Here is a 13,421-nt window from a genome sequence, read left to right as displayed (position 1 = left end):
ATGGAACGGAGCTCCCTCTCATGGGAACGCGCATGGTCAAAGAATGGTCACCTCATGGCAGACCTGACTAATTCTCCTCTCATCCGGCCCCCATTAGAGTAGAGTCATCAGACAAAGTTCTACAGACTGTTGTCATCTAGTGGAAGCCGTAGGAAGTGAAAACTCATCCATATCTCACTGTGATTTCAATGGGAGCTTGGTTGAAATCTACCAGCCTCAGAATTTCCCACTTCCTGGTTGGATTTTCTCTCAGGTTTTTGCCTGCCATATGAGTTATGTTATACTCACAGACATAATTCAAACAGTTTTAGAAACTTCAGAGTGTTTTCTATCCAATACTAATAATAATATGCATATATTAGCAACTATGACTGAGGAGAAGGCCGTTTACTCTGGGCACCTCTGTGCACCTTTCATCCAAGCTACTCAATACTGCCCCTGCAGCCATAAGAAGTTAATGCAAACGCTGTGTCAGATTTCAAAAAAGCTTTACGGAAAAAGCAAACCATGCAATAATCTGAGTACGGCGCTCAGAGCCCAAACAAGCCAAAAAGATATCCGCCATATTGTGCAGTCAACAGAAGTCAGAAATAACATTATAAATATTCACTTACCTTTGATGATCTTCATCAGAATGCACTCCCAGGAATCCCAGTTCCACAATAAGTGTTTGTTTTGTTCGATAATGTCCATCATTTATGTCCAAATAGCTCCTTTTGTTAGCGCGTTTGGTAAACAGATCCAAACTCACGAAACGCATTCACTAGGAGCAGGCGAAAAGTCAAAAAGTTCCATTACAGTCCGTAGAAACATGTCAAACGAAGTATAGAATCAATCCTTTAGGATGTTTTTAACATAAATCTTCAATAATGTTCCACCCGGAGAATTCCTTTGTCTTCAAAATTGCAATGGAACAGAGCTCGCTCTCACGTGAACGAGCGTGGCCAGCTCGTGGCTCTCTGGCAGACCTCTGACTCATTCCCCTCTCATTCGGCCCCCCTTCACAGTAGAAGCATCAAACAAGGTTCTAAAGACTGTTGACATCTAGTGGAAGCCTTAGGAAGTGCAACATGACCAATATCTCAATATCTCACTAGGGAATGAGTTGAAAAACTTCCTGGTTGGATTTTCTTCTCAGGTTGTTGCCTGCCATATGAGTTCTGTTATACTCACAGATATCATTCAAACAGTTTTAGAAACGTCAGAGTATTTTCGATCCAAATATACTAATAATATGCATATATTAGCAACTGGGGCTGAGTAGCAGGCAGTTTACTCTGGGCACCTCTGGGCACCTTATTCATCCAAGCTACTCAATACTGCCCCCAGCCATAAGAAGTTTTAACTAACACTGACATAATAGACTTTCACCATGTCTGAACAGTCATATACTGTACACTACATGACCAAAAGTATGTGGACACCTGCTCATCGAACATCTCATTCCAAAATCATGGGCATTAATATGGAGTTGGTYCCCCTTTGCTGCTATAACAGCAAAGGAGGACCAACTCCATATTAATGCCCATGGGAATGCTTTCCACTAGATGTTGGAACATTGCTGCAGGGACTTGCTTCCATTTAGCCACAACAGCATTAGTGAGGTGGGGCACTGATGTTGGGTGATTAGGCCTGGCTCGCAGTTGGTATTCCAATTCATCCCAAAGGTGTTCGATGGGGTTGAGGTCAGGGCTCCGTGCAGGCCAGTTAAGTTCTTCCACACCAATCTCAACAAACCATTTCTGTATGGACCTGGCTTTGTGCACGGGGCAATGTCATGCTGAAACAGGAAAGGGCCTTCCCCAAACTGTTGTCACAAAGTTGGAAACACAGAATCATCTAGAATGTTATTGTATGCTGTAGCGTTAAGATTTCCCTTCACTGGAATTAAGGGGCCTAGCCTGAACTATGAAAAACAGCCCCAGACCATTATTCCTCYTCCACCAAACTTTACAGTGGACACTTTCTTTTCGGGCAGGTAGCGTTCTCCTGGCATCCGCCAAACCCAGATTCGTCCAATCACATTAACCGTTACTCTCTCACGGGAATTCCACTAACGGTCCGTGTGTAGCCAAACGTAGCTGCTGCTCGTTCCGTTTGCTCGAAAATTGATAAATGGTTAAAAAAGTAAGGCCCGCGTCCATAGAGACACATACCAGCTCTACTGGTAGTACTGCAACTACCAGCAGTACTACACCTGCACCTGTCGACGACACAAGTTGTTCTGCTTCCACGAGCACATCCAATGCAAGCATCAGTAATTCTACATTTGTTGCTAGCCCAGCTAGCATGGACACTGATAGTTGTGAATCTGATGCAGCCGAAGAGCTACTGCCCCCTTAACCAGGAAAGCACCGAACAGACAGGGACGTTGGACCATCGAAGAGGCGCAACTAAGATGAGAACTACATTGATTTGGGGTTCACTTATATTGGGAGTAGTGCCTTTCCTCAGCCACAGTGTGTTATATGTGCAAAAGTACTATCTCACAACTCAATGAAACCTTCACTCTTGCGCAGATATTTAGAAAGAAAACATGGCAATTTGACATGTATAAAAGCAACAAATACCACTAATAAGAAGGGGCTAGAAGCGGTTTATATGGTGAGCTACCGAGTGGCTAGGACAGGCAAGCCCCATACTATTGTGGAGGACTTAATTCTTCCTGCTGCTGCGGATATGGCTGGGACAATGCTGGGGGAAAAGGCCAAAAAAAACTATAAAGACAATGCCTTCATCAAACAACACTGTTTCATGACGCATCAGTGAGATGGCAGGATATGTTTTTAAACAATTACTGCTTTGCATACAAGCCAGTGAATTCTATGCATTACAGCTGGATGAGTCAACAGATGTGGCGGGGCTGCTGGCACAGCTCCTGGTATACAGTGGGGCAAAAAAGTATTTAGTCAGCCACCAATTGTGCAAGWTCTCCCACTTAAAAAGATGAGAGAGGCCTGTAATTTTCATCATAGGTACACTTCAACTATGATAGACAAAATGAGAAGGAAAAAAAATCCAGAAAATCACATTGTAGGATTTTTTATGAATTTATTTGCAAATTATGGTGGAAAATAAGTATCCAGATTTCTGGATAGGGCTGCACTCAGAGTATCCTGCCTTGGCAAATCGTGCTGTTAAGACACTGATGTCCTTTGCAGCCACGTACCTATGTGAGAGTGGATTCTCAGCCCTCACTAGCATGAAAACTAAATGCAGGCACAGACTGTGTGTGGATAATGATTTAAGACTGAGACTCYCTCCAATACAACCCAACATTGCAGAGTTATGTGCATCCTTTCAAGCACACCCTTCTCATTAACCTGTGGTGAGTTATTCACAATTTTTGATGAACAAATAAGGTTTTATATGTAAGATGGTTAAATTAAGAGCAAAATGATTGATTATTATGATATTATTATTTGTGCCCTAGGAGCTCTTTGTGACTTCCCACGAGCCGTGTTGTTACAAACTCACACTCATTCTTATGTTTAATAAATGTATCGTATAGTGTGTGTGTGGCAGGTTTACATTGATGGCAATACAACATTTGAGAGTACGCTGATCCTGGTGCTAGAGGGGGTACGCAGCTGGAGGTTGAATGTTTGAAGGGGTACGGGACGATAAAAAGTTTGGGAACCACTGCTCTACATGATGAGATTATTATGGATAAGAGCACAAATATTTTTATTTTTGAAACGACAGTCAAGCATCGATCATCATGTCACCAGAATAAGACCCTCGATATTTATTGGAAAGGAGCATCAAGATCAAGGTACACTTTCAACATCCTGTGAAGTTCATCATAACTTATTTCATCTGTAGTCTACAGTAATAAACTGCATGCTTTCCTGATGAGTCGTAGTGGGAGGACCACACAACAAATCATCGCGTTACTCCAAGTTTACTTCGACATGATGGAAATTATATAAATATAAAGGCATTTCCAACACCATTTCCCACACCATTAATTTTACAGACAAAAAGATCCCACCATGTCGAATGAACAAATGATCTGTCGGCATTTAGAAAATTGTACCGAAACTTCTTGTTTTCATCACAGCTTTTTTTTATACGGTATGACTTTACTTGCATAAAACTGTGGATGGAATTGTGTTTATAGACAATAAACTCTGAAGTACTTTTTTAGAAACAAAACAAGGAATGTGAGAGGATGTGTACTGAGCATGTGTCTGTTAGAATTTGCACAAGTATGTGTATGAATGTGTGTGTATGTATGTGTGTGCGTGCGTGTGAGCGTGTGTGTATGAGGGTGCTTGTTGTGTTGGGCGCTCCATTAAAATGGGCCCTATGCGTGGCGCCTCTTCAAATGGCTTGACCCCAGAAAAACATCCCCTTTTTAACCACACACACACACACACACTCACACACTCACACACACACACACACACTAGGATACTTTTGGTTGTTGATGCTGGAAGTGTTGATGTTTATTGGAGAGGTTTGGTTTTATGCAGCGTGCAGACACTCACTGGGTGGCACATCCATTAGAGAGGTCACATCTATGGACAGAGGAGAGGAGAGGAGGGAGGGAGGTACAAGAGGAAAGGAAGGAGAAAGAGAGTGAGAGAGTGTGGGAAGTTTAGAGGGAGAACTGGAGAAGAACAGAGGGAAAGGGTAGAGTGTTTTCAACCCTAGCCCTGTTCCCACTGTGGTACTGTGTAGGTTCTAGTCCCCAGACTGTACTAGATACTATTAAGGGCTGCATCCCAAATGCCACCCTATTCCCTACATAGTGCACTACTTTGATAGGGCTCTGGTCAGAAGCAGTGCACTACAGGGCCTCCAGAGTGGCGCAGCGGTCTAAGGCACTGCATCACAGTGTTGCGTCGTCACTACAGCCTGGCTTCGGTCGTCAGCTGAATGGCGTTTCCTCCGACACATTGGCGCAGCTGGTTTCCAGGTTAAGGGAGCGGGTGTTCAAATTTTAAGAAGAGCGGTTTGGCGGGAGACGCATGATGCCTGTTTCGGAAGACGCATGACTGGACCTTTGCCTCTCCCGAGCCCGTTGGGGAGTTGCAGTGATGAGACAAGATCGTAATCACGAAATTAGTAAAAAGTAAAAAGTAGTGCACTATAAAGGGAATAGGGTGCCAATGGGGACGTAGACAGGGTGAGTCAGTTCTGTGTAAACCCCGTGGATTACTGTAGCTCCCTCATTCAGCGTGGATCAGCATATTTCACTGTGACCAGCACTGTTTAGGTTGGGAGGTCTGACGTCTCATCCCGCTGTTGGACCATGTTATTACAGATTACAGTAGATTAGACGTGTTAACTCCCAAAGAGCCTGCTCAATCCTGTCCAGTGTTTACATGATGGTTTATTGATGTCTGGTTTGATATTCTGAATCCTGTCTAGTGTTTACATGACGATTTATTGATGTCTGGTTTGATATTCTGAATTCTGTCTAGTGTTTACATGATGGTTTATTGATGGTTTGATGTTCTGTTGGACTTTATTTATTCTCTTTGTCTTCTCCCTGTATGCTTTTCTAAGAATAGAGAGAAAGAGGGGGAGAGAGAGAGAGCGGGAGGGAGGGAGAGAGATAGAGAGGGAGAGAGAGACGGAGCAGACACAGAGAGCAGCTTGTCTGAATCACAAACTGTTTCCTCTTTTTGTCTTTTGTGTTTACATCATGTCTCTCTCTTTAAATGAGTCTGAGATGGAGAAAGATAGAGAGAGAGAGAGATGAGGGAGAGAGAGAGAGAAAACAAAAGACAAAGAGAGAAAGAGACAAGTCAATGGAAAGTGGTGTTGGGGGAAAAACGTATGACATTATGAAATCCATGTACACAAACAACAAGTGTGCGGTTAAAATTGGTAAAAAAACACACACGTTTCTTTCTATTGGGCCGTAGGTGGAGACAGGGATGCAGCTTAAGCTCCACCCTCTTGCACATATACAGTTGAAGTCTGAAGTTTACATACACCTTAGCCAATTACATTTAACCTCAGTTTTTCACAATTCCTGGCATTTAATCCTAGTAAACATTCCCTGTTTTAGGTCAGTTAGGATCACCACTTTATTTTAAGAATGTGAAATGTCAGAATAATAGTAGAGAGGATGATTTATTTCAGCTTTTATTTCTTTCATCACATTCCCAGTGGGTCAGAAGTTTACATACACTCAATGAGTATTTGGTAGCATTGCCTTTAAATGGTTTAACTTGGGTCAAATGTTTCAGGTAGCCTTCCACAAGCTTCCCACAATAAGTTGGGTGAATTTTGGCCCATTCCTCCTGACAGAGCTGGTGTAACTGAGTCAGGTTTGTAGGCAACCTTGCTCGCACACACTTTTTTTCAATTCCGCCCACAAATGTTCTATGGGATTGAGGTCAGGGCTTTGTGTTGGCCACTCCAATACTTTGACTTTGTTGTCCATTTTTACCACAACTTTGGAAGTATGCTTGGGGTCATTGTCCATTTGGAAGACCCATTTGCGACCAAGCTTTAACTTCCTGACTGATTGTCTTGAGATGTTGTTTCAATATATCCACATCATTTCCTCCCTCATGATGCCATCTATTTTGGTGAAGTGCATCAGTCCCTCCTGCAGCAAAGCACCCCCACAATAATGCTGCCACCCCGTGCTTCACGGTTGGGATGGTGTCTTCTGCTTGCAAGCCTCCCCTCTTTTTCCTCCAAACATAACGATGGTCATTATGGCCAAAACAGTTCTATTTTTGTTTCATCAGACCAGGGGACATTTCTCCAAAAAAGTACGATCTTTGTCCCCATGTGCAGTTGCAAACGTACTCTGGCTTTTTTATGGCGGTTTTGGCAGCACGTGGCTTCTTCCTTGCTGAGCTGCCTTTTCAGTTATTCCATATAGGACTTGTTTACTGTGGATATAGATAGTTTTGTACCTGTTTCTCCAGCACTTCACAAGGTCCTTTGCTGTTGTTCTGGATTGATTTGCACTTTTCGCACCAAAGTACGTTCATCTCTAGGAGACAGAACGCGTCTCCTTCCTGAGCGGTATGAAGCCTGCGTGTCCCATGGTTTTTAACTTGTGTGCTATTGCTTGTACAGATGAACGTGGTACCTTCAGGTGTTTGGAAATTGCTCCCAAGGATGAACCGGACTTGTGGAGGTCTACAATTTTTTTCTGAGGTCTTGGCTGATTTCTTTGGATTTTCCCATGATGTCAAACAAAGAGGCACTGAGTTTGAAGGTAGGCCTTGAAATACATCCACAGGTGCACCTCCAATTGACTCAATTAGCCTATCAGAAGCTTCTAAAGCCATGACATCATTTTCTGGAATTTTCCAAGCTGTTTAAAGACACAGTCAACTTAGTGTATGTAAACTTCTGACCCACTGGAATTGTGATACAGTGAATTATAAGTGAAATAATCTGTCTGCTAACAATTGTTGGGAAAATTACTTGTGTCATGCACAAAGTAGATGTCCTAACCAACTTGCCAAAACTATAGTTTGTTAACAAGAAATGTGTGGAGTGGTTGAAAAACGAGTTTTAATGACTCCAACCTAAGTGTATGTAAACTTCCGACTTCAACTGTATATCAACGAATTGGCGAGGGCACTAGAAGAGTCTGCAGCTGCCCGGTCTCACCCTACTAGAATCTGATGTCAAATGTCTACTGTTTACTGATGATCTTAGTGCTTCTGTCACCAACCAAGGAGGGCCTACAGCAGAACCTAGATCTTCTGCACAGATTATGTCAGACTTGGTCCCTGACAATAAATCTCAGTAAGACTAAAATAATGGTGTTCCAAATAACGTCCAGTTGCCAGGACCACAAATACAAATTCCATCTAGACACCGTTGCCTTAGAGCACACAAAAACGATACATACCTCTGCCTAGGTAACTTCCACAAAGCTGTGAACGATCTGAGAGACAAGGCAAGAAGGGCCATCAAAAGAAACATAAAATTTGACATACCAATTTGGATCAGGCTAAAAATACTTGAATCAGTTATAGAACCCATTGCCCTTTATGGTTGTGAGGTCTGGGGTCCACTCACCAACCAAGAATTCACTAAATGGGACAAACACCAAATTGAGACTCTGCATGCAGAATTCTGCAAAAATATCCTCAGAGTACAACGTAAAACACCAAATAATGTTTGAATTAGGCCGATACCCGCTAATTATCAAAATCCAGAAAAGAGCTAAATTCTACAACCACCTAAAAGGAAGCGATTCCCAAACCTTTCATAACAAAGCCATCACCTACAGAGAGATGAACCTGGAGAAGAGCCCCCTATGCAACCTGGTCCTGGGGCTCTGTTCACAAACACAAACACAAAACATAGCCTTGCTAATGAGAAAGGCCGCAGTAGGCAGACCTGGCTCTTTAGAGAAGACAGGCTATGTGCCCGCTGCCCACAAAAAGAGGTGGAAACTGAGCTGCACTTCCTAACTTCCTGCTAAATGTACAACCATATTAGAGACACATATTTCCCTCAGATTACACAGATCCACAAAGAATTAGAAAACAAACCCAATTTTGATAAACTCCCATATCTAGTGGGTGAAATACCACAGTGTGCCATCACAGCAGCAAGATTTGTGACCTGTTGCCACAAGAAAAGGGCAACCAGTGAAGAACAAACACCATTGTAAATACAACCCATATTTATGTTTATTTATTTTCCCTTTTGTACTTTAACTATTGCACATCGTTACAACACTATGTATAGAAAAATATTACATTTGAAATGTATTTATTATTTTGGAACTTCTGTGAGTGTAATGTTTACTGTTAATTTTTATTGTTTATTTCACTTTTGTTTATTATCTACTTCTCTTGCTTTGGCAATGTTAACATATGTTTCCCATGCCAATAAAGCACTTAAATTGAATTGAAATTGAATTGAGAGAGACAGAGAGAGTGAGAGAGAGAGATGGAGAGACAGGGAGAGAGAGAGAGAGGAGAGATAGAGACAGAGAGAGAAGGAAGGAAGGAAGGAAGGAAGGAAGGAAGGAAGAAGAGAAGGAAGGAAGGAGAAGGAAGGAAGGAAGGAAGGAAGGAGAGAAAAGGAAGGAGGAAGGAAGAAGGAAGGAAGGAAAGGAAGAGGAAGGAAGGAAGGAAGGGGGGGGTGTTATTCCAGATGTAGAGGACTAACAGCTGGTTCATCAATAGAAAAGTTAAACAGATTAAACTCTCTCCAGACCTCTACACTTGCCTTGACAAAACTGTTATGAGACACATATTGTTAAGCTTTTCATCACTCAATTTTGCAAATGATTTCTTTGCACAAAGAACTAAAATGAGTTATGAGTTCCTGTATAAAAAAAAAACGTTAATAAAAACTATTACAATGTTGTAGATACATGTTTTAGGTCCTAGAGGAAAGGCTTTGGCATTTATCGGTTGTGCATTCATGTTAATTTGGAACATATTTCACTATTATCAATCTTTGGGAGAGAAATGTGGAATGTCCTCTCCTCCTCAGGCCAACTCTCATTCTCTGATTTATCAACTAACTAGAGGCAAAGAGTGTGTGTGTGTGTGTGTGTGGTGTGTGTGTGTGTGTGTGTGTGTTGTGTGTGTGTTGTGTGTGTGTGTTGTGGTGTGGGTGTGTTGTGTGTGTGTGTGTGTGTGTGTGTGTGTGTGTGTGTGTGTGTGTGTTTGTGTGTGTGGGAGGGGGTGGCCTACAGGGTCATAGCAGATGGAATCAGGATGATGGGATGCAGTTGGTAACACTCACCAGACCAGCCCGGCCACGCGCGCGTGCACACACACACACACCCGGTATAAGCGTTGATGGAGAAATTGTTTCCAATCCCAGTCCCCAGTCAAGCGGATGGCTCTTGTCAGTGAGCTAGTTGTGGATGTCAGCATGTCTAAAATGAGCTGTGTATGTTGGTGTGTATGAGCTGGTGGTGTGTGTCTGAACCTGTTCTTTTTCTGACTGGAGTTTCAGTACTGTCTCCACACTGACTTCACCTCTCCGAAAGTAATGTTGGGTGAACGGTCCTCTTGCTCTGTGTGTGACTGCAGGCCATGGTGTGGGTTTAGTGGGTGTGGGCTGTGCTCCGTGTGTCTTTCCCAAACAGGCAATGCTCCTGCCACTGAGGGCTAGCTCTAGCCAGTCAATCCCAGACCCCCAACCAGGGGCACAATATAAGGCCCAGTGTAGTCAAAAAAACGTGTAGTCCTGTGTTTTATATACACTGGGTGTACAAAACATTAGAGAGCACCTTCCTAATATTGAGTTGCACCCCCTTTTGCCCGCAGAACATCCTTAATCATCAGGGCATGGACTACAACGTGTAGAAAGTGTTCCACAGGCGATACTGGCCATGTTGACTGAGGCCAAAAGGTGCAACTCAATATTAGGAAGGTGTACTTAATGTTTGGTATATTTTGTGTATATTCGCTGAGAGGTGATTTGACTACTCCTCCTCCTGGGCCTGTATCCATAACGCCTCTACAGTAGAACTGCTGATCTAGGATCAGGTCCCCTCTGTATATACAGTATGATCTTATTCATTATTATCTACAAAGCCAAACTGATCCCAGATCACCACTCCTACTTCGAGACGCTTTGTGGATATGGACACTGATGCCAAACTCTGTTAGGTAGTTTGAGGAGCGGATGGGGGTCAACTGAGCCAAGTCAGAGGTCGAAGTATATCGTTCAAGTGTTAAAAACAATTAACGTTACTTCAATACGCTCTCTTCTGGCTTCAGATACTAGTTGACCTCAGTTATTTCTAATCTCAAGATCTCTTAGCCTGTTTTGCCATTAGCTTGTGGCATAAACCTTTACACACCATCCAGGATTGGATAACCTTTAACCTTAGATCACTGATGGTGATTGTCCTAATAGTCACACATGGCTTCCTCTCCTTGTCTCCTTTCCTTGGACGCGATTGAGAGGTGAAGGGTCTAGTAGGTTCACCGATGTGCTTCCACTTGTCAAGTCCTGTCAGATCAGCTAGAGGAGAGACACAAAGGAAGCTATTTAAGAGTGTTAGGAATTACATGGAGAGAGACCAGCATGGAACACATGGAGAGAGACCAAGCATGGAACACATGGAGAGAGACCAAGCATGGAAACACATGGAGAGAGACCAAGTGGAACACATGGAGAGAGACCAAGCATGGAACACATGGCGAGAGACCAAGCATGGAACACATGGAGAGAAACCAAGCATGGAACACATGGAGAGAGAACAAGCATTAATCCCTCAGTCATCCTGGCCCTACATCAGCCTGTCATCACCACGGAAGTTTATGCACACGACGAATCACATGGTCCGGTTACAGTCCCCTTCAGCCCTGGCCACCTCCGTGTCTGTCGGCATGACACCTCCCTCTGCCTTTCATGTCCAACAGAAACAGAGGTACTGCAGGGGCTCCTGGTGACCACAGACCAACAGACCAGAATATCTTACTGGATTATTGCTCTGAACACAGTCAGTGGTCAGAGGATAAACTTAGCGACATGAAGCTCTATACTCTCGAGACTCTGTACCTCCTGAACCCCAATTACCCCCTCTACCTTCCCTCCCACCCCCCACCGCCCCAGGAATCTGTTCTGGCCCTGGTATTGAGTTGTCAGTCCCTGCCAGGGCAGGTGCCAGGGCAGGTTCACTGTGGTGTTTATGGCTGGAGGAAATGGGGGAGTGGAGCAGGGGAAGTGGAGAGCACTCGGGGGCTTTAATACCTGTACTGGGGGTGGAGGGGGCAGGGTGGTGGGGCAAAAAGAGCCAGGGGCATGCAGGGTTATGAGGTAGGAGGAGGGGGAGACAGGACCGAGGTAGTGATGCCTACATAAAAAAACAGAGGGAGAGGAGGTGGGAAAGTTAGAAGCAAAGGGAGAGAGAGAGAGAGGTAGAGAGATCGCAAGAGAGAGAGCGGCAAAGAGAGGGAGCGAGAGAAGAGAGAGAGAGAGAGAGGCCACACATTCCAATTGGCTATACTTAAACTCTGTAACACCAGCCTTAGCTCTGGCATCTCCCTCAATATTTGGAATTAAGGACTGATCACCCAATCCACAAAAATGGAGACAAATTTGACCCCGATAAACAACCGTGGGATATGGGTCAACAGTAACCTTGGGAAATCCTCACTATCATAAACAGCAGACTCGTACATTTTCTTCAGTGAAAACAATGTACTGAGCAAATGTCAAATTGGCTTTTTACCAAAACACTGTACTACAAACAAATCAAAATAAATGCAAAGTCTTCTCATGGTTTGTTGATTTAAAAAAAAAAGCTTTTGACTCAATTTGGCATGAGGGTCTGCTATGGAAATTGATGGAAAGTGGTGTTGGGGGAGAAACATACAACATTATAAATTCCATGTACACAAACAACAAGTGTGTGGTTAAACTTTGCAAAACACACACCCTATGGAACATATACATCAACGAATTGGCGAGGGCACTAGAACAGTCTGCAGCACCCGGCCTCCACCTACTAGAATCTGAAGTCAAATGTCTACTGTTTTCTGATGATCTGGTGCTTCTGTACCAACCAAGGAAGGCCTACAGCAGAACCTAGATCTTCTGCACAGATTCTGTCAGACCTGGTCCCTGACAGTACATCTCAGTAAGACTAAAATAATGGGTTTCCAAATAAGGTCCAGGACCACAAATACAAATTCCATCTGGACACTGTTGCCCTAGAGCACACAAAAAACTAGACATAACTTGGCATAAACATCAGCGCCACAGGTAACTTCCCAAAGCTGTGAACGAGCTGAGAGACAAGTCAAGAATGGCATTCTGTGCCATCAATAGGATCTTACATTTTGACATACCAATTAGGATCTGGCTAAAAATACTTGAATAGTTATAGAACCCATTGCCCTTCATAGTTGTGAGGTCTGGGGTCCATCACCAACCAAGAATTCACAAAATGGGATAAACACCAAATTGAGACTGCATGCAGATTCTGCAAAAATATCTTCAGAGTAAAACGTAAAACACCAAATAATGCATGCAGAGCAGAATTAGGCCGATACCGCTAATTATCAAATCCAGAAAAGAGATGTTGAATTCTACAACCACCTAAAAGGAAGTGATTCCCAAGCTTCCATAACAAAGCCATCACCTACAGAGAGATGAACCTGGAGAAGAGCCCCTAAGCAACCTGGTCTTGGGGCTCTGTTCACAAACACAAATAGACCCACAGAGCCCCAGGACAGCAACACAATTAGACCCAACCAAATCATGAGAAAAACAAAAAGATAATTACTTGACTCATTGGAAAGAGTTTACAAAAAAACTGAGCAAACTAGAATGCTATTTTGGCTGCAGTAAACAGAGAGTATACAGTGGCAGAATACCTGACCACTGTGACAGACCCAAATTTAAGGAAAGCTTTGACTATGTACAGACTCAGTGAGCCTTGCTATTGAGAAAGGTCGCCGTAGGCTGACTTGGCTCTCAGAGAAGACAGGCTATGGTGCACACTG

At 43.4% G+C, this 13,421-nt stretch overlaps 1 long non-coding RNA gene across 1 annotated transcript in view; it reads left to right on the top strand.

Moving 5' to 3' along the window:
- The window catches only part of LOC139028130 (uncharacterized), a 220,871-nt gene that overhangs the window by 195,747 nt on the left and 11,703 nt on the right, over positions 1 to 13,421 (top strand). The gene's annotated exons all lie outside the window — the stretch shown is intronic.

Source organism: Salvelinus sp. IW2-2015, linkage group LG8, assembly GCF_002910315.2.
Source record: "Salvelinus sp. IW2-2015 linkage group LG8, ASM291031v2, whole genome shotgun sequence".
NCBI lineage: Eukaryota > Metazoa > Chordata > Actinopteri > Salmoniformes > Salmonidae > Salvelinus > Salvelinus sp. IW2-2015.
The sequence above is the reverse complement of the archived record's forward strand: the minus strand, read 5'-3'. Positions and strand labels throughout refer to the sequence as shown.